The sequence below is a fragment of the Diplotaxodon limnothrissa genome, linkage group LG3 (genome assembly GCF_057381915.1).
Source record: "Diplotaxodon limnothrissa isolate DT_005_m linkage group LG3, D_limnothrissa_male_GT1.1, whole genome shotgun sequence".
Taxonomy (NCBI): Eukaryota; Metazoa; Chordata; class Actinopteri; order Cichliformes; family Cichlidae; genus Diplotaxodon; species Diplotaxodon limnothrissa.
Window position 1 is genome coordinate 10,191,190 of NC_140598.1, and position 24,364 is coordinate 10,215,553.

At 42.4% G+C, this 24,364-nt stretch overlaps 8 non-coding genes across 8 annotated transcripts; all 8 read right to left on the bottom strand.

Annotated features, from left to right (window-relative positions):
* Positions 1–19,111: 19,111 nt before the first annotated feature.
* trnai-aau (transfer RNA isoleucine (anticodon AAU)) lies at positions 19,112–19,185 on the bottom strand. The gene has a single exon. It is a non-coding gene; the product is annotated as a tRNA-Ile (tRNA).
* Positions 19,186–19,640: 455 nt separating this feature from the next.
* On the bottom strand, positions 19,641–19,713 carry trnar-ucg (transfer RNA arginine (anticodon UCG)). The gene has a single exon. It is a non-coding gene; the product is annotated as a tRNA-Arg (tRNA).
* Positions 19,714–20,634: 921 nt separating this feature from the next.
* trnai-aau (transfer RNA isoleucine (anticodon AAU)) lies at positions 20,635–20,708 on the bottom strand. The gene has a single exon. It is a non-coding gene; the product is annotated as a tRNA-Ile (tRNA).
* A 455-nt stretch (positions 20,709–21,163) lies between these two features.
* trnar-ucg (transfer RNA arginine (anticodon UCG)) lies at positions 21,164–21,236 on the bottom strand. Its single transcript has one exon. It is a non-coding gene; the product is annotated as a tRNA-Arg (tRNA).
* Positions 21,237–22,157: 921 nt separating this feature from the next.
* On the bottom strand, positions 22,158–22,231 carry trnai-aau (transfer RNA isoleucine (anticodon AAU)). Its single transcript has one exon. It is a non-coding gene; the product is annotated as a tRNA-Ile (tRNA).
* Positions 22,232–23,115: 884 nt separating this feature from the next.
* On the bottom strand, positions 23,116–23,189 carry trnai-aau (transfer RNA isoleucine (anticodon AAU)). The gene has a single exon. It is a non-coding gene; the product is annotated as a tRNA-Ile (tRNA).
* Positions 23,190–23,681: 492 nt separating this feature from the next.
* trnai-aau (transfer RNA isoleucine (anticodon AAU)) lies at positions 23,682–23,755 on the bottom strand. The gene has a single exon. It is a non-coding gene; the product is annotated as a tRNA-Ile (tRNA).
* A 455-nt stretch (positions 23,756–24,210) lies between these two features.
* On the bottom strand, positions 24,211–24,283 carry trnar-ucg (transfer RNA arginine (anticodon UCG)). The gene has a single exon. It is a non-coding gene; the product is annotated as a tRNA-Arg (tRNA).
* Between the last annotated feature and the right edge of the window lie 81 nt (positions 24,284–24,364).

The following is a 24,364-nucleotide window of genomic DNA, read 5'->3' on the forward strand; positions in this document are numbered from 1 at the left end:
TTGAGAAGTTTCTCCAGTTTGTTCTGGAGTTAAAGCTTTAAAAAAACTTTATTTGTAAGTGTGTCTTTATTAAAGCCACCTTTATGCAAACTCTGAACTTTGAATCCACTGGAGCTTTACAAAAATCTTTGGCCTTGTCTCCTTTAAAACAACTACTGCTGCAAGTGTCCTTCCTACAGAGGAGTGTAGGGAGCACATTAACATAAACATCCTTCTGAGAATAAAGTGGAAATGTGCAGATTAGTTATTGCAACTAAACCTGATCCTGAAGCATTTCACCAGCTCACAGTGCAGCCGTGGCACTTAAAACGACTGTAATCGCCACATTTCAGTGTTTTTCTCTAAAAAGATTTTTGACTTTATTCTCAAAATGATCGACATTGTTTTTTAATCTTACTGTGGTCCTGTTACTCTGCTCTACAAAGTGAACTCATTTTACCAGCTTTAAATACCAGATGAACTCAGTTCGGCTGCTTTAAAAACCTGTTTAATGTTGTTTAAACAGCAGGGCATGAATGGCTGCTCGCCTGTGCTGAGCACTCATCTTTGGTACAGGAGAGCTGCCTCTCAGGAGGTCCTGCCCACTAAGCTTTTGCTTCTGATCGCCTGCCTAAGCACAGATCATGGGTTCAGTTGGTTTAGGATGTTTGTAGACAAAGATCCACTAACACGTGGAGTCATACAACCGACCCAAAACCTGCAGGAGGAACCGTTAACAGGTACTCTGAGGTGTGGATGTGTTTCACCTGTTAAATCAAAGCTCAGCGTGAGACGAGGCCTTTCTTGGAGTCGCCACAGGGACACGTGACAGTCTGATGAGGATGATTTCGTATTTTGAGGATTGAATGAACTATAAATGTTCTGTATGATGTGCAGATCGCACACATGTGGATGAGCTGGTTTTTGTATGTGCGTCTGAAGTAGCTGTGTACACTGTGCACAAATTGTGGTGTCAGGCCCAAAATGTTTGCTGTGTGCATCTTACAGCAGCCTCTGATCATTAGTTCAAAATATCAGCTTTTAGCTCCACCTAGTGGTAGCATGTTAAAACTGCTGCACAGCTCCCTGAAGTGGGAAATCCACAGTTAAATGATTCTTCTCATCTTTATTCACTGCTTATATTAAGTTAATGTGAATGATGCATACAAAGCCCTGCCTTTGGTTCAAGCAGACTTACTCCACGATTCTGTGACCATCGTTACCCCCAAAGTCGATGTCTTTGCCTAAAAATATGTAAAATGTTGTTTCCTGGTTAAAGCAGTCACAGGACAGCCCTCCGTACAGGAAGCTAAAATAGACTGATTGCCCCCTATTGGCTGTTAGTACAGGCCGACAGCTTCACCCTTCTGTACTACACCTTAAAATAATATAAACTCATTAATAGCACTAATAAAAATGTGATTATCTGACCGGTTTTTGATGTGATGCTTTATAAACAGTGCGTTTCGTTATGGCTGACAGCTGCAGAGGCCCCTGTTTAGATTACAGTAGCTGTTCTGCATCCTTAAAACTAACCTGCCTGTTCCAACAACAAACTTAAGTAGTGCAGCTGCTAAACTGTAGTGATGTACTCAGAGCCTGGAGACCCAGGCTGGTAAAATCAGTTCCCTCGTTTCCTACAAGCTAAACAAGCAAAAGTAGTTTTGGGTTTTTTGGACTGCCTTCATGTTCCTGCAGCTGGAGGATTGGTACCTTCTGTATTTACTTCCATAACTGAATCTGAGGCCATGGTCCTCAGCAGGAAAAGGGTGGAGTGCCCACCCACAGTGGGCTGATCTCTTAGATGGACATTAACACCCCCCACCCCTCGTCAGGTTTTCCAACTGCTTTGTGGATAAGACGTCTTGGACGATCATCTTGGGTGTTGCAGGAAACAGCGGGATGTTTCATCCCGGGGATGGAGGTGCCATGTTTCTGCTGATGTTCTAAATGAGCTCATCTGCACAGCATAGTGGAAGCATGTGCTAGGATCATTGTAGTCTCCCCTTCATGCTACCATTGCTACTGCTATTGTAATCATTTATTTAAACTGCATTATCTCTGGTGGACACGATAAAGGCTTCATTACGAGCCACGAGGGTTTTGTGTTGCTTTTTTAAACTAAAAGGGAAAGTCACCACTGAGACTCCTTTAAGCCATTCTCGCTTGAGAAAATGTAGCTGAGGGAGAGGAGCTGGGTACAAAGGAAGAATGGAACCGAGGGGTGGGAGAACGCTTCAGCGGTCCGGCAAACACTTCCTCCAATAAAACTGGGAGACCTTCAAAATAACCTCCCGCAGAAGAGACACAGAGACATCGACTGTCACACTGGCATAAGGCCAAGGAAGTGAAAAGCTGCCCACCCACCAAACCCCACCCTCACCTCCACACAAACCTCTGCACATGATGACACATCTGCCCTTCCTCACTCGTATCACTGCCTGCAGCTGTGAAGGCAGGCTTCTTGGGGAAAACACACTTCCTTCACTTCTACACATAAGCAAGTGCAACTGACTGATTTCATCGTAAATTGTAAACAAAATAAATATTAATTCATTTAAAAAAGTGTTCTTTGAGTTTCCTTGGCATATTGTTTACAAACAAGCATGTTAGCACAGCGGATTTATCACTGAACACAGTAGCAGCTCGATCTGCATGTTTACAAACCCTTTGTAAGTAACCAAGTTCAAGCAGCCACATACAGACTCATCAGACTTTGGCTCAGTGACGTGAATCCGTTGAGATGAAGCCTTGCAGATAAAGAAGATATCCGACATCAATAACACAGTTCCTTGAGGACTGCAGTGCTAATAGGACCGATGCAATGAATGCTACTATCATCAATTTGGTTAAATGGTTAATTACTCTAAGCTGGATAACTAAGCTAATAAAATATTAACCGATGCATCTCAAAGTTGGGACAGGGCCATCTCTACTGCTGACCATGAAACAGAGCTTTTGACCCACTGTTAGTTTAGTTTTCAAATCAAATCAAATCACTTTTATTGTCACATCACATGTGCAGGCACACTGGCACAGCACATGCGAGTGAAATTCTTGTGTGCGAGCCCCACAAGCAACAGAGATGTGCAAACACAACAACACAAATGAGCAAAATACAAGAATGGCCAACCTGAAACTAATAAATATATGTACAATATATAATAGTGTATGCATTTCTGGATGTGTATACTAAATGTTTTTCTACGTGTGTGTGTGTGTGTGTGTGTGTGTGTATACACATTTTTACAAATTAAATAGTAAAAAAAATAATAAAATAAAATATATAAAAATATACAGAGTTGAATATGTGCAAAACAGTGGCATTACTGTACAGTATGTAGTGCATAATGTTGAAGTTCCAGTAGTGAAGCTGAGGTGTCTATGAAGTGTTCAACAGTCTGATGGCCTGATGGAAAAAGCTGTCTCTCAGTCTGCTGGTACGGGACCGGATGCTGCAGAACCTCCTTCCTGATGGAAGCAGTCTGAACAGTTTATGGCTGGGGTGACTGGAGTCCTTGATGATCCTCCCCGCTTTCCTCAGGCACCGCTTCCTGTAGATGTCTTGGAGGGAGGGAAGCTCACCTCCAATTATCCGTTCAGAGCACCGCACTACTCGCTGGAGAGCTTTGCGGTTGTAGGTGGTGCTGTTGCCATACCAGGTGGTGATGCATTCAGTGAGGATGCTCTCAATGGCACAGTGATAGAAGGTCCTGAGGATGCGGGGGCTCATGCCGAATCTTTTCAGTCTCCTGAGAAAGAAGAGGCGCTGCTGCGCCTTCTTCACTGTTTTGTTTGTGTGTACTGACCACGTAAGATCCTCAGCCAGATGTACACCAAGGAACCGGAAGCTGCTCACTCTCTCCACAGCAGCGCCGTTGATGGTGATGGGGGTGTGTACTTCTCTGCACCTCCGGAAGTCCACTATCAACTCCTTTGTCTTTGCGACGTTGAGGGTGAGATGGTTGTCTTGACACCAGTGGGTCAGGGCGCTGACCTCCTCCCTGTAAGCCGTCTCATCACCGTTGGTGATAAGACCCACCACTGTAGTGTCGTCCGCAAACTTCACAATGATGTTGGAGCTGTTAGTGGCTGTGCAGTCGTAGGTGTAGAGTGAGTACAGGAGAGGGCTCAGTACACACCCCTGTGGAGCACCAGTGTTCAGTGTGATGGGGGATGAGGTGATGCTGCCCAGTCTGACCACTTGGCGTCTGTCAGACAGGAAGCTAAGGATCCAGCTGCAGAGGGAGCTGCTCAGTCCTAGATCCTGCAGCTTCCTGTCCAGCTTCGAGGGAACGATGGTATTGAATGCTGAGCTGTAATCTACAAACAGCATTCTCACATACGTGTCTCTCTTCTCCAGATGACATGAAGACCACGTTTTGGTCATCATGTGACCTGCAGTCAGCTGAGGCTGAAGCAGTGATGTGGTCACTCAGTGAAAATGCAACATCCAGATGAACAGAATACACATGCAGGGATCTCAGCTGAAACGTTTGTTCTACTGTCCATAAAATATGGAAATATGAAGTTTTACATTTTAGAGCGTTCCAGCTTTTCTTGGAATTGAGATCGTGTCACGTTATGGCATTTATTCACCTCAAACATACAATATGCACATTGACCCACACAGAAATAACTGCAAAGTGAAGATAATCAAAATTAATGAAATCACAAAAAAAAAATCAGGTTCCAGCTCACGAATAGTTTTTCCTCCTCAACTCATTCCCGTTTCTCCCAGCGGGGAAGCTGACAACAAAGTGAAGACCACCAGAGTGTACGTGGCCTCTGTTTGCAGAGGGATCCTCGACCTCCCAGCCATTGTCATCAAATTTGCAAAGAGCTGCCATAATTCAAACACGTGCATGGATGCTATGCTTTTGGCTCGCTCGTGTCCGTCATTTCCCCTGTGGCCAATCATGTTGGCCTTCCTGTTGCTCTCCTGTGGAATTCTGGGTGGGGGGCATTTCTGTCTTCCTCCCTCCCCCACCCTTTTGCTCACAAAATCCATAAGAATTAGCTGTTCAAAAAATTCAATCAAGTTATGTAAAGGACAAAAGCAAGCAGACTTCAAAGGGGCGGGATGAGGAGACATGCTGCATACAAAGGCTCCAGACACTTCTTTCAGCACTCAGACCCCCTGCACCAGCAAAACGGACCCAGCCTCTTGGAACAAAGCCCAGTCCTGAACCTGGTCTTTGATTTCAGCGGTCTTGGCACTGCTCCTTCTTTGCTTTGTTCGTCTTGATGGAGCTACGCTGTGTAGCAAACCGTGACCCCTGCAGCCCACCCTGTTTGCATGAGGCAGCACACACAGTCATACATGCAGACAAAGCCAAACTGCCATAAAACAGGAAATAAGAAGAAAGCTGATAAGGGAAAAAAACCAGTGTGCTGACAATACAGTCTCATCTCTCACAGATTACAGGCACCGTGAGTGTTGCTGCTGCCTGTTCTGATAAATTAGTCATGTGTGATGATGCGTCTGAACAAGGAAGCGGGAAGGGAAAGAAAAACCAAACTTAGAGTCCCCGCTCTCCTGGAAACCGCCTCATTGTCTGTGTTGTCCAACGCCGCATTTGTTTTTTAGCGTGCCAGTTTCTACTCCATTCTCAAGCTTTTATAAAAATCTAACATCGGATATGTTTATTTAATTTACTGGGGTTGTATTTGAAGAATTACTTGCAGTAAGTAACTGTGCACTTCTGGAAACGAGAGGCAAAAGACACAAGCAGTCAGCTGATCCAAAAACAGCTACAGTAAGTACAGCAGGTCAAAGGTAACGCAGGCTCTGCTTTGTTTTAGCTACTTTTACAGTTCAGCAAACTCAGACTAAACCAGGTAAATCTCAAACTGACTGTTTTATTAAGGTAGAAGTCCACAAGATGTGAAAAACAGCACAATTTTTACAACACAGCTACCACCATGCTAATGTCTGCAGCCTGTTAGCAGCCCAAATGAAGCAGCAGCATTACTTAACAATACTGTGGTAATGAGCATCGACTATAAAGTTTGGGCTGACCTGACTGCGTTTGTGTGTTTGTAGGGACAGAGATGAACAGGGAGACAGAATCAGATGAATTTTTCTGAGTGCATCCTCCACAGAGCATACACAAGAAGAAAACCATAATCATTTGTCCTCACTGTAAACAGAAGCTAAACTAAAACCACTGCAAAAGAAAACATCACAGTGAAACAGTCCAAGGACTGCCCACGGGGGATCTTATCACAGCCACAGAACACAGCTTTAAATTGTGTAATTTAAGTGATCTCGATAGCTCTGTTTTGGAAGTTCAGTTAACGCTAGAAATGTGTTTTGGACTTTGTACATGCTCTTTGGAGTTTGTACGTAACCACTTTTTTTACATTAGAAATTCCTTTTGTGCATGATTTTAATAATAAATTAATTAAAGCAACAAAACAACCTGAAGAGCCAGTTGGGAGCCGAAAGAGCCGGCTCTTTTTAGTGAGCCGAGCAGAAAGAGCCGGTTCTCTAAAGAAGAGGAGAGTCCTGGCCCCTAGCCCTGCCAGTGTTGCAGAAATGATGAGGATGATGATACAGCAGCAGGTGTTCTTCTCTGCATGAGTAGCTTAATGTTGTTCGTGTGTAATTTACGTTGAGTAGGCTAGCCACGTTATTACATTAATGCACATAAGGTGAACTAGCAAACACCATTGTACCATGCGGCTGTCTTCTTGTTTGATGGCAGATACTCCCTTCACCCTGGCCAAAAAGGCTAAAATGACCAAAGAAAAAGTGGGAAACAGCTGAACATGAGAGGTTTTTGGACAAAGTTTGTGTTTTTCCATTGTTTAAGCATTGCTTCCAGCCAAGAGTGATACCATATATGCCCCTATAGCTGCAGAAAAGGCTAACATTGTTATCTTTTTACAAAAAACAGCTGAACATGAGAGGTTTTTGGACAAAGTTTGTGTTCTCCATTCTTTAAGCACCAGTTTGAGCACCGTTTAAGCACCGGCACCGTTTCAAAAGTACTGGTTTGGTACTGGTATTGGATAAAACCTAAACGATACCCATCCCTACATGCTACCAATCCCAAAGTGGCAAAAAGAAAGGGAGAAAACAGGAGCTTTCTGAACAGGTGGGAAAATATGATGAAAAAAATTAATTTAATTAAATTTAAAATTTAATTCAGAATGCTGCAAATGCAATTTTTATTTAAGAAATGACTTCAACTGATCTGTTATTTAATTGGAAATTTGATTTTGCATGTGTGCAATATTAAGTTTATATTAGTTTTATATATTGTTTAGTATTAAGCTTTGCTTGTTCCATATTTCGTTTTTCAGCAAAACTTGTTTGAGTCCATAAGAAAAGATTCCTTGTTATATTTGGAGGAAGATTTTTTTCAATGATTATTTGATCCAGTTATGAACTGGTGCAGAACTGAAGAAGCTTCTCGGATGAGAGGTGAAACGTCTTCAAGTAACTTAAAGAAGTCCAGACGCTTTTCTTTGCAAGCTCCTTTGATCCAGTTATGAACTTTGGCCCACTGTGTATTTGAGTTTGACACCCCTGCCCCCTGCTTTAACGCGTAAAATGAAGTGGCAAACCGTCCTGGCTTTATAATTATGATCTGTCTTTCAACAAATATTTAATTTATTACTTAGTCTCGCTGATACTCGTGTAATTTTAGGAGGCGATTTTAATTGTGTACTTGATAAACTCTTGGTTAGATCCACTCAAACCTCCCAGTTGTTTAACGCTTCGACTGTTCTGAATAATAATATGTTGAGTTCTACTAACCTGTTGATGTTTGGAGACTGTGTAACCCCACTGGTAGAGATTACTCTTGTTTTTCACAAGTGCACAAATCGTACTCCAGAATAGATTATTTTTTTGCTTGATTCTAAATTGATGTCTAAAGTTGTATGCTCAACTTATCATAATATCTTGATCTTGGATCTTTAGTCCTGGACTTCTGTGGTACGAAACAACTGGCGTTTTCACCCGTCACTCCTGTCTGAGACATCCTTTTGCCGATTTATGACAACTAAAATATCAGAATTTTTGGAAACTAATGATAAACAAGACGTTTCTGATTCGATTCTATGGGAAACATGCGAGGAGAAATTATTTCTTTTGAATCCTCGTTAAAAAAAGGACGCCAGAAACGCCTGTTTGAAATAGAAGCTGAATTAACACAGTTAGAACAGGACCACAAGGCCTCCTCTTGTCCCTCTTTGTTTCAAGACATCATTAAAAGGAAGTTTGAGTAAACCACAATTTTATCTTGTCAAGTAACAGATCAGCTATTTAGGATCAGACAGAAGCATTTTGTGTTTGGAGATAAGCCCCATAAGCTTCTTTCTCGGCAGCTGAGAGGCCTACAGGCTAGTAGGGCTATACACAAAATAAAATCAAGATCAGGCGAAATTTTAATTAGCCCTAAAGCTATTAATGAGCGATTTAGAGAATATTATGAAGAGCTCTATATGTCGAAATCTTGGGGCAATATTTCTCATTGGTTTGGGAAGCAGGATCTCCCGACAATGAATGACGCTGCAGGAGAGGCTTTAAACTCAGATATTACTGTTGAAGAAGTTTCGAAAGCTATTAAGTCATTCCCCAGTGGAAAGTCCCCAGGCCCAGATGGGTTTGGCATTGAATTGTATAAAAAATACTCTGAAAAGGTGGCCCTGCTTTTATTGAGAATGTTTAAGCATTCTTTCCATACTCAAGCATTCCGCCGTGCGCTAATATTTCTTTGTTATTGAAAGAAGGAAAGGATGAAACAGAATGTTCCTCTTATCGACATATTGCTTTGTTGAATTTGGATATGAAAATTTCCACTAAAATTTTGGCAAACAGATTAAATAGACATGTTGGATCAATTATCCATCCGGATCAAACTGGGTTTGTCCCCCAGAGGTTTTCCTTCTTTAATGTTTGAAGATTGATGAATGTTATGTACAGTGTTGGGTAAGTTACTTTAAATTAGTAACTTAGTTACATTACTAGTTACTTATATCAAAAGTAACTCAGTTACTTCAAGTTACTCATTACTTTCAGAGTAACTAGTTACTAGGGAAAGTAACTTTGGTTTTACTCAGACTTCTCTTGTTAATGTGTTGCTTCTGTAACTGGATACCCAGCATTGCCAGTCTTCTAGCTTGCTTACTTGCCACACGTGCACTGTGCCACCTACCAATAGAAAGGAAAAGATAATGTGCACATTTCCAGGAGAGAAATCCCACGCTTGGACCGTTGTTGGCCGCTGCATGATTCATGATTCTCACTCGCTTTTGCAACTTTGTACTTTTGTGTTACTCGCAGCAACAACTCCACCTCATTGTTAGTCCATTTAAAAAAACTCTGCGCTTTTCAAAGAGACGTTTCTAAGAGCCGGGAAGTAAATAAGCGGCAGACAGAAATGAGGCAGGTCGAATCGTCTTGCGTTTCACGCATGCGCAGTACTGGGACGTAAGAGTTTCAACCCTTTCAATGTGGATGCACAACTCTGTGAAAACAGCTGAAAACACTAGTGTGGACGCGGAGTGTTTTCAGACAAAGACGCCGTTTTCAAATCTATCCGGGCTGGTGTGGACGTGGCCTCAGTCTGGAAAAGACGTGTTTCTCAATCCCACAAGCACCACTGTGAGCCTGTCTGCTGCCAGCTGCCGACTGGGGGACTTGTGTCTGTCAGACGCGACACAAAGTGTGATTTTAGCAAAGATTATTTAGTTTTGCAACATAAGAGAAAGAGGAATTTGGTGACCTTGGTCCATGAGAAGTCCATAACAAATAAGTTGGATATGGATGACTCTGTAAGAGTGTTTTTGGAAAGGTAAACAGGAGACTGTTGTTGTAGAGTGGACCGAGGAGAAAGGAGAGTGGAGCTGTTTAGTTGCAAACAGACTTCAGTCCCTTGCGAAACAAATAAGCTTAAAGCATGACAAAATCTGTTTTGTTCAAGAGCTGGTGATTTTTTTTTTCATTACTATGCCAACCCGTTTTAGTTTTGTAAATATTGGCTATATTGAGAAGTCTTATTTTAATCTTACTTTATTTTACAAATTTATTTGAGAATTAGGCCATTCAATAAAGATGGATTTGATGTTGTTGGTTGTAAAGATCTGGATGGATAGTTTAATTTATTCTTTATTTTCTTTTTTAATTCTATTTTTGAGTTTTATTTTTTAAGACTTGGTGAACTGTATTTTTTAAATAACATCGCCTACCCTTTTTAGTTTTGTTAATATTAGCAATAGTAAGATGTATTATTGCTGGGCTTGGATATATTTAATATAAGGCATCTAATTAGTGCTTTTAGTTGTTAGTTGTTGTTTAGTTGTTGTTAGAATCTGATGATGTCATGGTCCTGGGTCGGTGACCCAGCGCTTTAAGTTTATTATTATCATTTTCCAGTTTATTATCATGATGATTATTGTTGTTTGAGTTCTACGTGTTATATTCGGTCTGCATCTGTATCTCTGTCTGTCTATGGTGTCACCCCGTCTGTGTGTGAATCTGTCTGTTTAGTTCAACGTCTTGTCTCCCTGTGTCTGAGTTTCCTGTTTTATTGTGAAGGTCTGTGTCATATGTCAAAGTGTTCAGTTTTACCTTTCTCCTGTCTCGTTAGCCTAGTTCCTCCCAGCTGTGTTCCCCACCTGTGTGTAATCTCCCTGTGTTCTCTGAGTGTATCTAAGTTGTGTCTTCTGTCATGGTAGTTGCTGGTTCGTCGGCGTCATTTCCCTTACGCCATTCTGTGTTTATGCCTCCGGCTTCCTGGTCATTCTCCCTGCAAGGTACCCTCGCTCGTGTTCTGGTTTTGTGTTTAGTTTTCCCAGTTTAGAGTTTTTACCGTTCTGTTTCTCGCCACCCCTTTTTGTTGTACTTCTCCGGTTGTAAATAAAGCTCACCCTCCACTTAAGCAGTCTGCATCTTGGGTCCGTTATTTATCCACACGGCCTGCCCCGGCAAACCGTGACAGATGAGGAATATTTTGGTTGTTTTGTTTTTCTGTTTTCCCCCTGACGGATTACCACCTTAATGTGGTCAGGGGGTTTGTGTGCCTCGGTGACCCTAAGAGTAAGACCAGCCTTCAGGTGGGACACCCAAGTTGGTCTAGTCTTAGGGTAGAGGCCTGACAAAGTGCAATTCAGTTACATGACAAAAACAGTTATTAAGAACACCCCACCCAACCCCACCCCTTTCCTGCCTCCACTGCCACCATTTGCCCCCTTTCGGTCTGCCCCCTTATATATGCTTGTCTAGAACCGGTCCAGGTCGACTATGACAAGTTGCTCCGTTTGGTTTCACTTTTTTCATAACTCCTCCTATGAGGTGTTCAAGCGCCCCCAAATTTAATCAGAGCACCTCTAAAAATACTACTACTACTATATTAATACTAGTAATAATACCACATGTTAGTATTATTTTCTGGAATTATCATTAAACATTATATTTTCTTAACTTGCCTAATGATGACATACAGGACAGATGAGAACAAGTTTCATATGCAGTGTTTATGATGTCATGATGTTACAGTGCGCTCACACAGAGGCTGGTTTGTCATTAATCGCCTAATTAAGACTTTCTTTGCTGTGGCAGAAAGACGATGAAGAGATCAGGTCATGGCACAAATCAGTGATGCAGATTTAAAACACACTTTAACTGAAATACAGCAAAAGTTCAAACTGTCCTGATAATACGGCGACGTTGCTGTGACAAAAAGTTTTTATGTGTTCTCTAAATAGCATCAAAAACATTAGAGATTATTAGCTAACTCTAACCTTCTGATCCACTAGTCTGCTTGTATTCAGGGGCTGAGAAGCTGATGAAATTTATTATTTTAGTTCGTTAAAGATTTCTGCCCCTGCTCTGATGGAATTGGGCTTCAGTGTTTGTTTACAGTGCAGCTCCACATCCAGGCGACAGCAGGTGAAAATGATGTTACCTGTCAGTGTCCAGCTGCAGCCTGTGTTCAATATTGTTATAAACTGATGTGGATCAGTTCGTGTCTTTTTTTGTTTTTGTCTTTGTAAATTTTGTTTCACTGCAACATTGAACAAAGCCTGAGAGAGCAGGATGAAGACAGCCTTCAAGCATCAAACTTCAAGCGTGAGGACATTTCAAATGCAACGTTTCTATCAGCTCAACAAACATCAGCAAACACACAAACTCTTCATGTGCAGTTTGTGTCACAGTGAGTTGTAGCTAAAGGTCCAGCTGCTGTATTTCACAGGGAGGGGGTAAAGCTCACATGTAACATTTAAAGCTCAGTTTTTAAATCAAATATTGGGTCTGTACATGTGACATTATGTTTTTTCATATTCTGAAACGTGCTGCTAAACAAACTGATGAAGACTAACTGTGTTATTTAAAGGTTGCATGCTACTGCAGGATAAACAGGTTAGTTTGCTGCACTGTGATGGATTTAAAGTACAGAACAGTGTGTGACTGTGGCGCTTAGATTCACTGAATTCCACCTTCAGAGCAGCTGAATAGTGTCTAATCTAAAGACAGCATAAACAATTTACTGTCAGTGTAGAGAATGGAAATCAGCCTGTTCAACTCATAAAAACATCAGCTGACATCTGGTTGAATTCACTTGTGTAAATCCACAAAGAACAGCAGGTCAGCTGATCACAGCCTGTACATTCAGTAAATCCACTGGAGCTCTGAATAGAAATGATTGTGATTTGTGATCTTTTCCAGGCACTGAGCCATTACAGCTGATTTTAGGGTTCCTCCACCTGCTGAATCCACTTTAACTCCTGACTCCTCATTTTCCTGTTTAGGGACAAAGTCGCCCTCTACAACGTAGGCAACAGAAAATAGAGCCATGTTTTATTTTCCTTCTTTTTCTCTGCTCACGAGGCAGAGCTCACCTACTTTTTACTGTCTTACACTGAGTAGATTTCAGAGCCTGTACTTTTTCACTTTTACTTAAGTAAATACATTGAATCAGTTTTACTGGAGCATTTTTAACACAGGTTTCTGTACTTCTACTTAAGTACAACGTGTGTGTACTTTTGCCACATTAAAGTCTCCCTCTTCTGTGGTGCTGCCTTAAGTCTTCTTTATCATGATCTTTTTCACCTCTGAGGGGAAATTTTGATGCTCGTCCTCTTTGTCAGAAAGATGCAGTCCTCAGCTGACTGAATAAGCTCACTAGAGCTTTCAGCAGCTAGCAGTGGAGCTAAAGCCTGAACAGGTAATAGAGCTAGAAACTGACCTATGGTATGGGTAGGTGCAAGGTGCAGAGCGGAGCTCAGTAACAGTCACTGGGTAAACTAGGTTAATGGTGCCAAACACAGTTTCAGGAGACAGACGTATGGCAGGCTGGTTTTAGCAACTCTGCTGTTCTTAAGCTGTCCATGTTCGAAATAGCAGTCTTTGAAACAGTCTTTGTATACACAGATTCAGGCTTAGCAAACTCAGTAACTCTCAGCTCAGAAGGAGGTTACAGAAGCAGGTGTATTTTCACAGGCCATCACAGAATAAACTGCACAGTCCAAGGGTGTAACAATACCACAACAGTGTTAACAGTGACTGACACAAAAGCATGGTGAGCTGGTTTACATATAAATGGCTGTGAAACACAAAATCCAACCTAATTCATTATTTCTGAGGCACTAATTCCAGCATTTCAGCCAGTTTAACTATGGCAGGTGGCACTCTGCTACCATTTACGTTTACCAGCTGAGGCGCAGAAAATATCACAAACTGGGAAACTGGCGGATCAACACAGGAAGTCTCAGATGCAGGAGCAGGATTACTAATGTCCAGGCTCCTCAGCACGCACTGTTTTATTCACAACTGTTGATGGTGTGGCTGGGCTCAGGCTGTGAAACCTCAGAATCAGCAGGCTGAGGAGGAAAACAGTCCAGTGGGGATACAATGCCAGTGATAGTGTGGAGGTGAGTCTGGGGTGGAGTAACAGTCCTTTGTTCAGCAAACTCAACAGCTGGAAAATCCATATTGGCTAACTCAGAGAAAACACTGCGAGCATTAGCAGAGTCTGACGGCTCAGGAACACAAAGATCACGAGCGAGGACAACCGGTGAATAACGTGACACCGAGGAGTCCCTCTGAACAATGTCTGTAGAGTTCAAACACACAGTCATCTGATGTAGCAGATACAGAGTCCACGGAAGACGAAGCAGTGTTACTCACAGTGGCAGATCTGTCATGAAGTCCAGGATCAGAATGCTGAGCGTGCGAAACACAGTCACTCTCTCCCACGGCTGCAGTCTGCTCAGCTGTACTGGAGCGACGGCGGCGTGAACGCCAATCTGACAGCGGTGTGACGTTTTGACAAACATCGGTTCAGGAAGCGCTCCTCTCCTGTTCAGGTGGAGTCATTTAGCGGGTTTGTAGAAACTGCAGTTTGCGGTTCTTTGAATTGAAGTTGGTGTTCTGCTAAATGCAGTTTGTCACTCTGAAGATATTGTAGCTGCTGCTGAGGGATACCCTGCTGTTTTGTTCTCAGTTTGCTTTCCTGTTTGTGCTGCTCGTTTGTTCTCGGTTGTGTTGCTGTAGTTCTTTTTGCTGCTGTGTGCATTGACTTGGATCATCCATCAGTAAAAATCTAACTCAAATGCAATACAACAAATTCCTCATTCATATAAAAAAATCCACATGGACACAGACTTTCTAATCGGACATCACAAAGTTATTCTTTGTGATGTAAAATTAAAAACTCCCCAAAACTACTATGAGAAAACCCTGAAAAGGTTCAATGATAGAAGAAAAATGCTTTACATATAAAACCAACAGAGGTTCCTAATAAATAGACTAATAAACAGAGAATAGCTGAACAGTTTCTGTGACACAGACCTAAAAATGCATAAATGCTCCATGATTTTCGTTTCTATCAATCATCTTGAACACTGGCTATAAATGTGTTCACGTCATTATTGTGTGATTTGGTTTCTTCACGTGTCTCCTTCAGTGCAAATAAAGGATTGTTAGAGTGTGTGCTGTGTGTTTTTCTGAAGCATGACAATCCTTTCCAACAAGTATTTCCAGCTGTTTGTCTCCCCTCTGCACTTTAATCTTTCTTCTTGTCATGTCTGTGTTTGTCCACCAGATGTCTCCCTCAGCTCATTTACTCCAAATCAGAAGCATCAACTTTGTGGAGCGTGGAGATGCTCTGCCTGCCAGACACAGCTTAGGGCAAAGAAACATGTCTCTCCTCCACATCTGTCATCTGAAAAATGACATTAAATGTCATCACTCTAGATACAATAAGAACAATTAAAAAAAACTCAAAGATTCAATCTTTTGTTACATTTTAAAAGTTCAAACCTTTAAAGACATTAAGTTTAAGATCATATATGATCAAGAAAATCATGCTTTTGTTCATTCCGAGTATGTATTCTGTTGTGATTTTGCCATTTGTTAGGTTTCTGTTCTTTGCCTGCCTGCTCCCACTTCTCTGTGTTCCCTCTGTCTGTCCATGGAGTTATTGTGTCTGCTCATGAGTCTGCCTGTCAAGTTCAGTGTCCTGTCTGGTTCTCTGTGTCTGTTAGTTTCCTGTTTAATTCTGAAAGTTCATGTCTCATGTCAGTGTGTTCAGTTTTACCTCTCCCCTGTCTCGTTAGCCTAATTGTGAGTGTCTGGTTTAAGTTTTGTTCTTTAGTTTTCCATGTTTAGGTTGTTTACTCCCCGCTCTGCTCTTCCTGTTTTTGTCACCTTATCACCGCTGTAAATAAACACTCACTCGCACCCCAGCCAGTGCCTGCATTTTGGATCCTTTTCTCAATACACCACACGACTGCCCCCAGCCGTGACAAATCTTCACATTTCAGAAACTGGAACCAGCTTTAAATGTGATTAAAATAATGACAAAACAATCAATTCTCTGGTCATTGACTAACTGATGAATAACTGCATTTGACAACCCGCTACAGCAACAACCAGGGGCGGAGCGTGGGGGTGGCTTACTGGGCTTAAGCTCGGGTTGTTTTGTCAGAAGCCCGGGGTCTTTTGGAGTGTAATTTTTTTCATAGTTAGATGCCTGGCAGACAACTGTATAAAACAAAAAGTACACACAATATTCGAAGCACATAGTGCACACCGTGGGAATTTACGACTGTGCATGAATCCCCCCTCATATTGGTATGATCCGAGCTCAGGCACTAAGCGACTGAGCGAGGGGGCTGCTGCTGCCTGTGTGCACTGTTGGAGAAACGGAGCCAGCCATACTAAGGAGAGCTTAAGTTTGACCAGGTACCAAAGCAAATCATTCGTAGCGTACAAATAATGTAAATATGACGATGCATCACGAAAGATTGATATCAAACTGATCACTTGACCAATATTACGTTACTTGCTCTTCGAGTGAATCAACAAATGGCGAAATGAAAAGCCGAACAAATGCTATTTTTTTTAGAGTCTTAGCTTACGTGTGTTTATTTCATATTTTCAGTTCTTACCCTCCCCGACTAAATCGGTTTCAGTTATGTACTGAAATATAAGAATGGACATTAGAGGCTTCTTTCAAAGAAAAAACTCAGGTAAATGTTATTTTATATATTATGCTTTGTATGTTGTTCAGTATATTTCTATGCAAAATAAGAGGGATTTCAGTACACAGCAGGATATTCACATTTGTAACCAGATATTTACACTTTAGGGAGAAAACATAAAACATTTTTACTGTACAACATCAATTTAGAGTAAACTTTTGTTTTAGATAAATATTGAAATATCTTTTGAATTAGTTAAATGTCAGAATAAAGAGAGACAGAGCTGTATTTTTTATCACTTTCATCAAATTTAGGAGTACATGTACACTAAGTTTATTGTTAACTAATAAGAAACTCCAGACGATTCCATTCTGAGCTGAAGAAGCTTCTGATAGGTTAGTAGAGTCCATGTGAGTAAATTTTCTGTGACATGGGAAAATCAAAAGATGTCAACCAAAACACCAGGAAAAGAACTGTGGAGCTCCATAAGTGTGGCTCAGTTTGAATACAATTTGGTGCCATTTGCAATTAAGAAATACAGATAGTTTCTCTCTTTACTCTTAAAGTTAACAAATATGTTTTTTAGATTTATCAGTCTAAAAAATAAACATTTAGTCTGATTTGATGTTACAATTAAAAAAGTGTTTGTGTTTTGATCTGAAGAGTACATAAATATGTGGTTTCAACTGTATATTTGATGATTGTCAGCACAAAGAGAGAGAGAGGAACAGAGAGGGAGAGAGAGGAGAATGAGGACAGAACAGAGGTGGAACAAGAGCAGGTGAGACACACATGTTAGTCAAATGGTTGTTTACCAAAAGTATCACCGTCCTCATGTATCTCGTACCTAGTGTTTCTTTTTAGGTTTGTTATTTTTCAAATTCTATATTTATTAAGTTCTGCAGGCTTGTTTGCACAACAAGGCTCAATAATTATATAAACTTTTCTCAATCTAAATATTGTACTTTGGTAGAATTAAACAATAAATGTACTGCAGGTCTATGATGACTTTTAGTGCTACTATCATCTAGTTCTGATTCTGGTTCTGTCTTGGTTAAGCCCTCAGTAGTCCTGATTTTGAACTGTTGTAGTCCTGTTTTAATTCCGGATCAGTTCTGGGTCTGGTTGAATTGGGGTTTAGTCCTCATGTCTTGATGCAGCCCCGATTTTGTTCTGCCTTGCTGCCTAATTAAAAAACTAGTTTAAGGTGTCCTGCACATGTGATATATATTTTTCCCTATATGAAGTCATTGTTTTTTGAACAAAACTCAAAACAGAGCCAATTAATCTTTCAGTAATTTCTACCCCCCCCCCAAAAAAAAAAAAAAAAAAAAATCCCACATGCATACTACCCTTTTGGGCTAAGCCCCGGGTGTTTCAAATGTCTGGCTCCGCCTCTGGCAACAACAGAATAAAAGCACTAACCAGACCGATGAAAGGTTTCAAACATACTGAATATGAAGAGTAGTATAATTTAAACTCAAGTGACTCAAGCAGCTTCCAGCCTCAAGGTGCTTCAAGCAGCTTTAAACCTCCGGCAGATCTCACCCTGCAGCAGTTCTCAGCTGCTAGCAGCACTCTGCTTCAAGCAGTCACCTGCAACTTCCAGTAGCTGTCAAATAACAGCAGGTCTCAGCTTCCAGCAAACATCCAGCAGCACTTAGCAACGCATGCCTGCTCCTCAAGAACTCACAACCAACCACGAGGGGACTCGAATCTGCAATGTTCTGATCCGAAGTCAGACGCCTTGTCCGTTAGGCCACGTGGTCTGGCAGAAGATCCCACTTTTCACGAACGTTCGTTGGAGTCTGCTTGAGCCAACTGCTGGTGTTGGGTTGGTCACGTGGCTGGTGGATATTGCTTGATTCTTGCTTGAAATAATTGATTGTTGCTTGAAATAAGTGCATGCCACAGAATTTCTCCCATGTATCACGCTCTTAAAAACGTAGTCCTACCTGCCACATGCACAGTGGATCCACCCACTAAGCCAGAGTATCAACTGCCAATGGACGTCATAAAGCTTACGTGGCCCGATCTGTCACCTGGAAGTTGGCAGAAGTTTTTTTCTTGGATCCCACCAAACAAAACCACAGTCTACCATGAGACAGCACCTTCCATACTGGAATGGCCAGTATGGTGATGGAACCCATGACTTTGGCGTTATTAGCACCACGCTCTGATCAGCTGAGCTAACCGGCCCACAACTTGTGCCTAAACCGACCCCTTTTTTTTGTCTAATATACCAAAAAAGAGGGTGGAAGAACTGTTAAGAACACAAGAGAAATGTGTGTTTACAAGAAATTACTTCAACATAGTGGGAAAAAAAACTCTTCTGTTGACTTACAAAAAATGCTTTAAGACGAAATTTGCCACAAAACAATACATGGTGTGCGTCTTCTACTGTTAGGGTCGATAGGTGAGGATATAAAGCAGCAGTTTTTGATGCAGTATGCTGTGTCAGACTTTGGAAATGAGTGATTTATCCAGAAAGTAGCTGGAAAAGTGATTTGGAGATTGTAGCTAAGCATGTAATGTATTCATTAGCGTGTCATGTGTCAGTGAATTTTGTGGTTTGCTGTCATTTGTAGTTGCGTACATCACTCACCTGGAAGTTGGCAGAGGTTTTTTCTTGGATCCCACCAAATAAAATCCACAATCTATCACCAGACAGCACCTTGGATGGCTGCTGGAATGGCCAGTATGGGGATTGAACCCATGACCTTGGCGTTATTAGCACCACGCTCTGACCAGCTGAGCTAACCGGCCTACAACTTGTGTGCAAACTGATCCTTTTGTTGACTAATATACCAAAAAAGAGGGTGGAAGAACTGTTAAGAACACAAGAGAAATGTGTGTTTACAAGAAATTACTTCAGGCTGTACCAATGAAAGCCAACTCTTGGAAGCTCCTACTGATCAGAAGCCACCTATGCAGGTGGAGTTCCACCAACAGCCTGCTTCCAAGTCGTGATTTTTTCACCCATGTTGCTTGAGGTCATGGCATGTTATTGACTTTCTATGGTTGCTTCTAAGCCAAGACTACTGGAGCCTGGCACTGATAAGGCCAAGTTCATGGCTTCAGTCCCCAACCTGGCCATTCGAGCCTCGTAGAGTCTCTGTTGAAGGACATGAAGTTGACAACAGCGTAGCAATTTTGGATGACACAAAGGAGCCGAGGTTGGCATGCTGCGAACGCATGCCTGCTCCTCAAGGACACACAACCAACCACGAAGGGACTCGAACCCTCAATCTTCTGATCCGAAGTCAGACGCCTTGTCCGTTAGGCCACGTGGTCTGGCAGAAGCTCCCACTTTTCACGAACGTTCGTTGGAGTCTGCTTGAGCCAACTGCTGGTGTTGGGTTGGTCACGTGGCTGGTGGATATTGCTTGATTGTTGCTTGAAATAATTGATTGTTGCTTGAAATAAGTGCATGCCACAGAATTTCTCCCATGTATCACGCTCTTAAAAACGTAGTCCTACCTGCCACATGCACAGTGGATCCACCCACTAAGCCAGAGTATCAACTGCCAATGGACGTCATAAAGCTTACGTGGCCCGATCTGTCACCTGGAAGTTGGCAGAAGTTTTTTTCTTGGATCCCACCAAACAAAAACACAGTCTACCATGAGACAGCACCTTCCATACTGGAATGGCCAGTATGGGGATTGAACCCATGACTTTGGCGTTATTAGCACCACGCTCTGTCCAGCTGAGCTAACCGGCCCACAACTTGTGCCAAAACCGACACTTTTTTTGTCTAATATACCAAAAAAGAGGGTGGAAGAACTGTTAAGAACACAAGAGAAATGTGTGTTTACAAGAAATTACTTCAACATAGTGGGAAAAAAACCTCTTCTGTTGACTTACAAAAAATGCTTTAAGAAGAAATTTGCCACAAAACAATACATGGTGTGCGTCTTCTACTGTTAGGGTCGATAGGTGAGGATATAAAGCAGCAGTTTTTGATGCAGTATGCTGTGTCAGACTTTGGAAATGAGTGATTTATCCAGAAAGTAGCTGGAAAAGTGATTTGGAGATTGTAGCTAAGCATGTAATGTATTCATTAGCGTGTCATGTGTCAGTGAATTTTGTGGTTTGCTGTCATTTGTAGTTGCGTACATCACTCACCTGGAAGTTGGCAGAGGTTTTTTCTTGGATCCCACCAAATAAAATCCACAATCTATCACCAGACTGCACCTTGGATGGCTGCTGGAATGGCCAGTATGGGGATTGAACCCATGACCTTGGCGTTATTAGCACCACGCTCTGACCAGCTGAGCTAACCGGCCTACAACTTGTGTGCAAACTGATCCTTTTGTTGACTAATATACCAAAAAAGAGGGTGGAAGATCTGTTAAGAACACAAGAGAAATGTGTGTTTACAAGAAATTACTTCAGGCTGTACCAATGAAAGCCAACTCTTGGAAGCTCCTACTGATCAGAAGCCACCTATGCAGGTGGAGTTCCACCAACAGCCTGCTTCCAAGTCGTGATTTTTTCACCCATGTTGCTTGAGGTCATGGCATGTTATTGACTTTCTATGGTTGCTTCTAAGCCAAGACTACTGGAGCCTGGCACTGATAAGGCCAAGTTCATGGCTTCAGTCCCCAACCTGGCCATTCGAGCCTCGTAGAGTCTCTGTTGAAGGACATGAAGTTGACAACAGCGTAGCAATTTTGGATGACACAAAGGAGCCGAGGTTGGCATGCTGCGAACGCATGCCTGCTCCTCAAGGACACACAACCAACCACGAAGGGACTCGAACCCTCAATCTTCTGATCCGAAGTCAGACGCCTTGTCCGTTAGGCCACGTGGTCTGGCAGAAGCTCCCACTTTTCACGAACGTTCGTTGGAGTCTGCTTGAGCCAACTGCTGGTGTTGGGTTGGTCACGTGGCTGGTGGATATTGCTTGATTGTTGCTTGAAATAATTGATTGTTGCTTGAAATAAGTGCATGCCACAGAATTTCTCCCATGTATCAAGCTCTTAAAAACGTAGTCCTACCTGCCACATGCACAGTGGATCCACCCACTAAGCCAGAGTATCAACTGCCAATGGACGTCATAAAGCTTACGTGGCCCGATCTGTCACCTGGAAGTTGGCAGAAGTTTTTTTCTTGGATCCCACCAAACAAAAACACAGTCTACCATGAGACAGCACCTTCCATACTGGAATGGCCAGTATGGGGATTGAACCCATGACTTTGGCGTTATTAGCACCACGCTCTGTCCAGCTGAGCTAACCGGCCCACAACTTGTACCAAAACCGACACTTTTTTTGTCTAATATACCAAAAAAGAGGGTGGAAGAACTGTTAAGAACACAAGAGAAATGTGTGTTTACAAGAAATTACTTCAACATAGTGGGAAAAAAACCTCTTCTGTTGACTTACAAAAAATGCTTTCAGAAGAAATTTGCCACAAAACAATACATGGTGTGCGTCTTCTACTGTTAGGGTCGATAGGTGAGGATATAAAGCAGCAGTTTTTGATGCAGTATGCTGTGTCAGACTTTGGAAATGAGTGATTTATCCAGAAAGTAGCTGGAAAAGTGATTTGGAGATTGTAGCTAAGCATGTAATGTATTCATTAGCGTGTCATGTGTCAGTGAATTTTGTGGTTTGCTGTCATTTGTAGTTGCGTACATCACTCACCTGGAAGTTGGCAGAGGTTTTTTCTTGGATCGCACCAAATAAAATCCACAATCTATCACCAGACAGCACCTTGGATGGCTGCTGGAATGGCCAGTATGGGGATTGAACCCATGACCTTGGCGTTATTAGCACCACGCTCTGACCAGCTGAGCTAACCGGCCTACAACTTGTGTGCAAACTGATCCTTTTGTTGACTAATATACCAAAAAAGAGGGTGGAAGAACTGTTAAGAACACAAGAGAAATGTGTGTTTACAAGAAATTACTTCAAGCTGTACCAATGAAAGCCAACTCTTGGAAGCTCCTACTGATCAGAAGCCACCTATGCAGGTGGAGTTCCACCAACAGCCTGCTTCCAAGTGGTAAATTTTTCACCCATGTCGCTTGAGGTCATGGCATGTTATTGACTTTCTATGGTTGCTTCTAAGCCAAGACTACTGGAGCCTGGCACTGATAAGGCCAAGTTCATGGCTTCAGTCCCCAACCTGGCCATTCGAGCCTCGTAGAGTCTCTGTTGAAGGACATGAAGTTGACAACAGCGTAGCAATTTTGGATGACACAAAGGAGCCGAGGTTGGCATGCTGCGAACGCATGCCTGCTCCTCAAGGACTCACAACGAACCACGAAGGGACTCGAACCCTCAATCTTCTGATGCGAAGGCAGACGCCTTGTCCGTTAGGCCACGTGGTCTGGCAGAAGCTCCCACTTTTCACGAACGTTCGTTGGAGTCTGCTTGAGCCAACTGCTGGTGTTGGGTTGGTCACGTGGCTGGTGGATATTGCTTGATTCTTGCTTGAAATAATTGATTGTTGCTTGAAATAAGTGCATGCCACAGAATTTCTCCCATGTATCAAGCTCTTAAAAACGTAGTCCTACGTGCCACATGCACAGTGGATCCACCCACTAAGCCAGAGTATCAACTGCCAATGGACGTCATAAAGCTTACGTGGCCCGATCTGTCACCTGGAAGTTGGCAGAAGTTTTTTTCTTGGATCCCACCAAACAAAACCACAGTCTACCATGAGACAGCACCTTCCATACTGGAATGGCCAGTATGGGGATTGAACCCATGACTTTGGCGTTATTAGCACCACGCTCTGACCAGCTGAGCTAACCGGCCCACAACTTGTACCTAAACCGACACCTTTTTTTGTCTAATATACCAAAAAAGAGGGTGGAAGAACTGTTAAGAACACAAGAGAAATGTGTGTTTACAAGAAATTACTTCAACATAGTGGGAAAAAAAACTCTTCTGTTGACTTACAAAAAATGCTTTAAGACGAAATTTGCCACAAAACAATACATGGTGTGCGTCTTCTACTGTTAGGGTCGATAGGTGAGGATATAAAGCAGCAGTTTTTGATGCAGTATGCTGTGTCAGACTTTGGAAATGAGTGATTTATCCAGAAAGTAGCTGGAAAAGTGATTTGGAGATTGTAGCTAAGCATGTAATGTATTCATTAGCGTGTCATGTGTCAGTGAATTTTGTGGTTTGCTGTCATTTGTAGTTGCGTACATCACTCACCTGGAAGTTGGCAGAGGTTTTTTCTTGGATCCCACCAAATAAAATCCACAATCTATCACCAGACAGCACCTTGGATGGCTGCTGGAATGGCCAGTATGGGGATTGAACCCATGACCTTGGCGTTATTAGCACCACGCTCTGACCAGCTGAGCTAACCGGCCTACAACTTGTGTGCAAACTGATCCTTTTGTTGACTAATATACCAAAAAAGAGGGTGGAAGAACTGTTAAGAACACAAGAGAAATGTGTGTTTACAAGAAATTACTTCAGGCTGTACCAATGAAAGCCAACTCTTGGAAGCTCCTACTGATCAGAAGCCACCTATGCAGGTGGAGTTCCACCAACAGCCTGCTTCCAAGTCGTGATTTTTTCACCCATGTTGCTTGAGGTCATGGCATGTTATTGACTTTCTATGGTTGCTTCTAAGCCAAGACTACTGGAGCCTGGCACTGATAAGGCCAAGTTCATGGCTTCAGTCCCCAACCTGGCCATTCGAGCCTCGTAGAGTCTCTGTTGAAGGACATGAAGTTGACAACAGCGTAGCAATTTTGGATGACACAAAGGAGCCGAGGTTGGCATGCTGCGAACGCATGCCTGCTCCTCAAGGACTCACAACCAACCACGAAGGGACTCGAACCCTCAATCTTCTGATCCGAAGTCAGACGCCTTGTCCGTTAGGCCACGTGGTCTGGCAGAAGCTCCCACTTTTCACGAACGTTCGTTGGAGTCTGCTTGAGCCAACTGCTGGTGTTGGGTTGGTCACGTGGCTG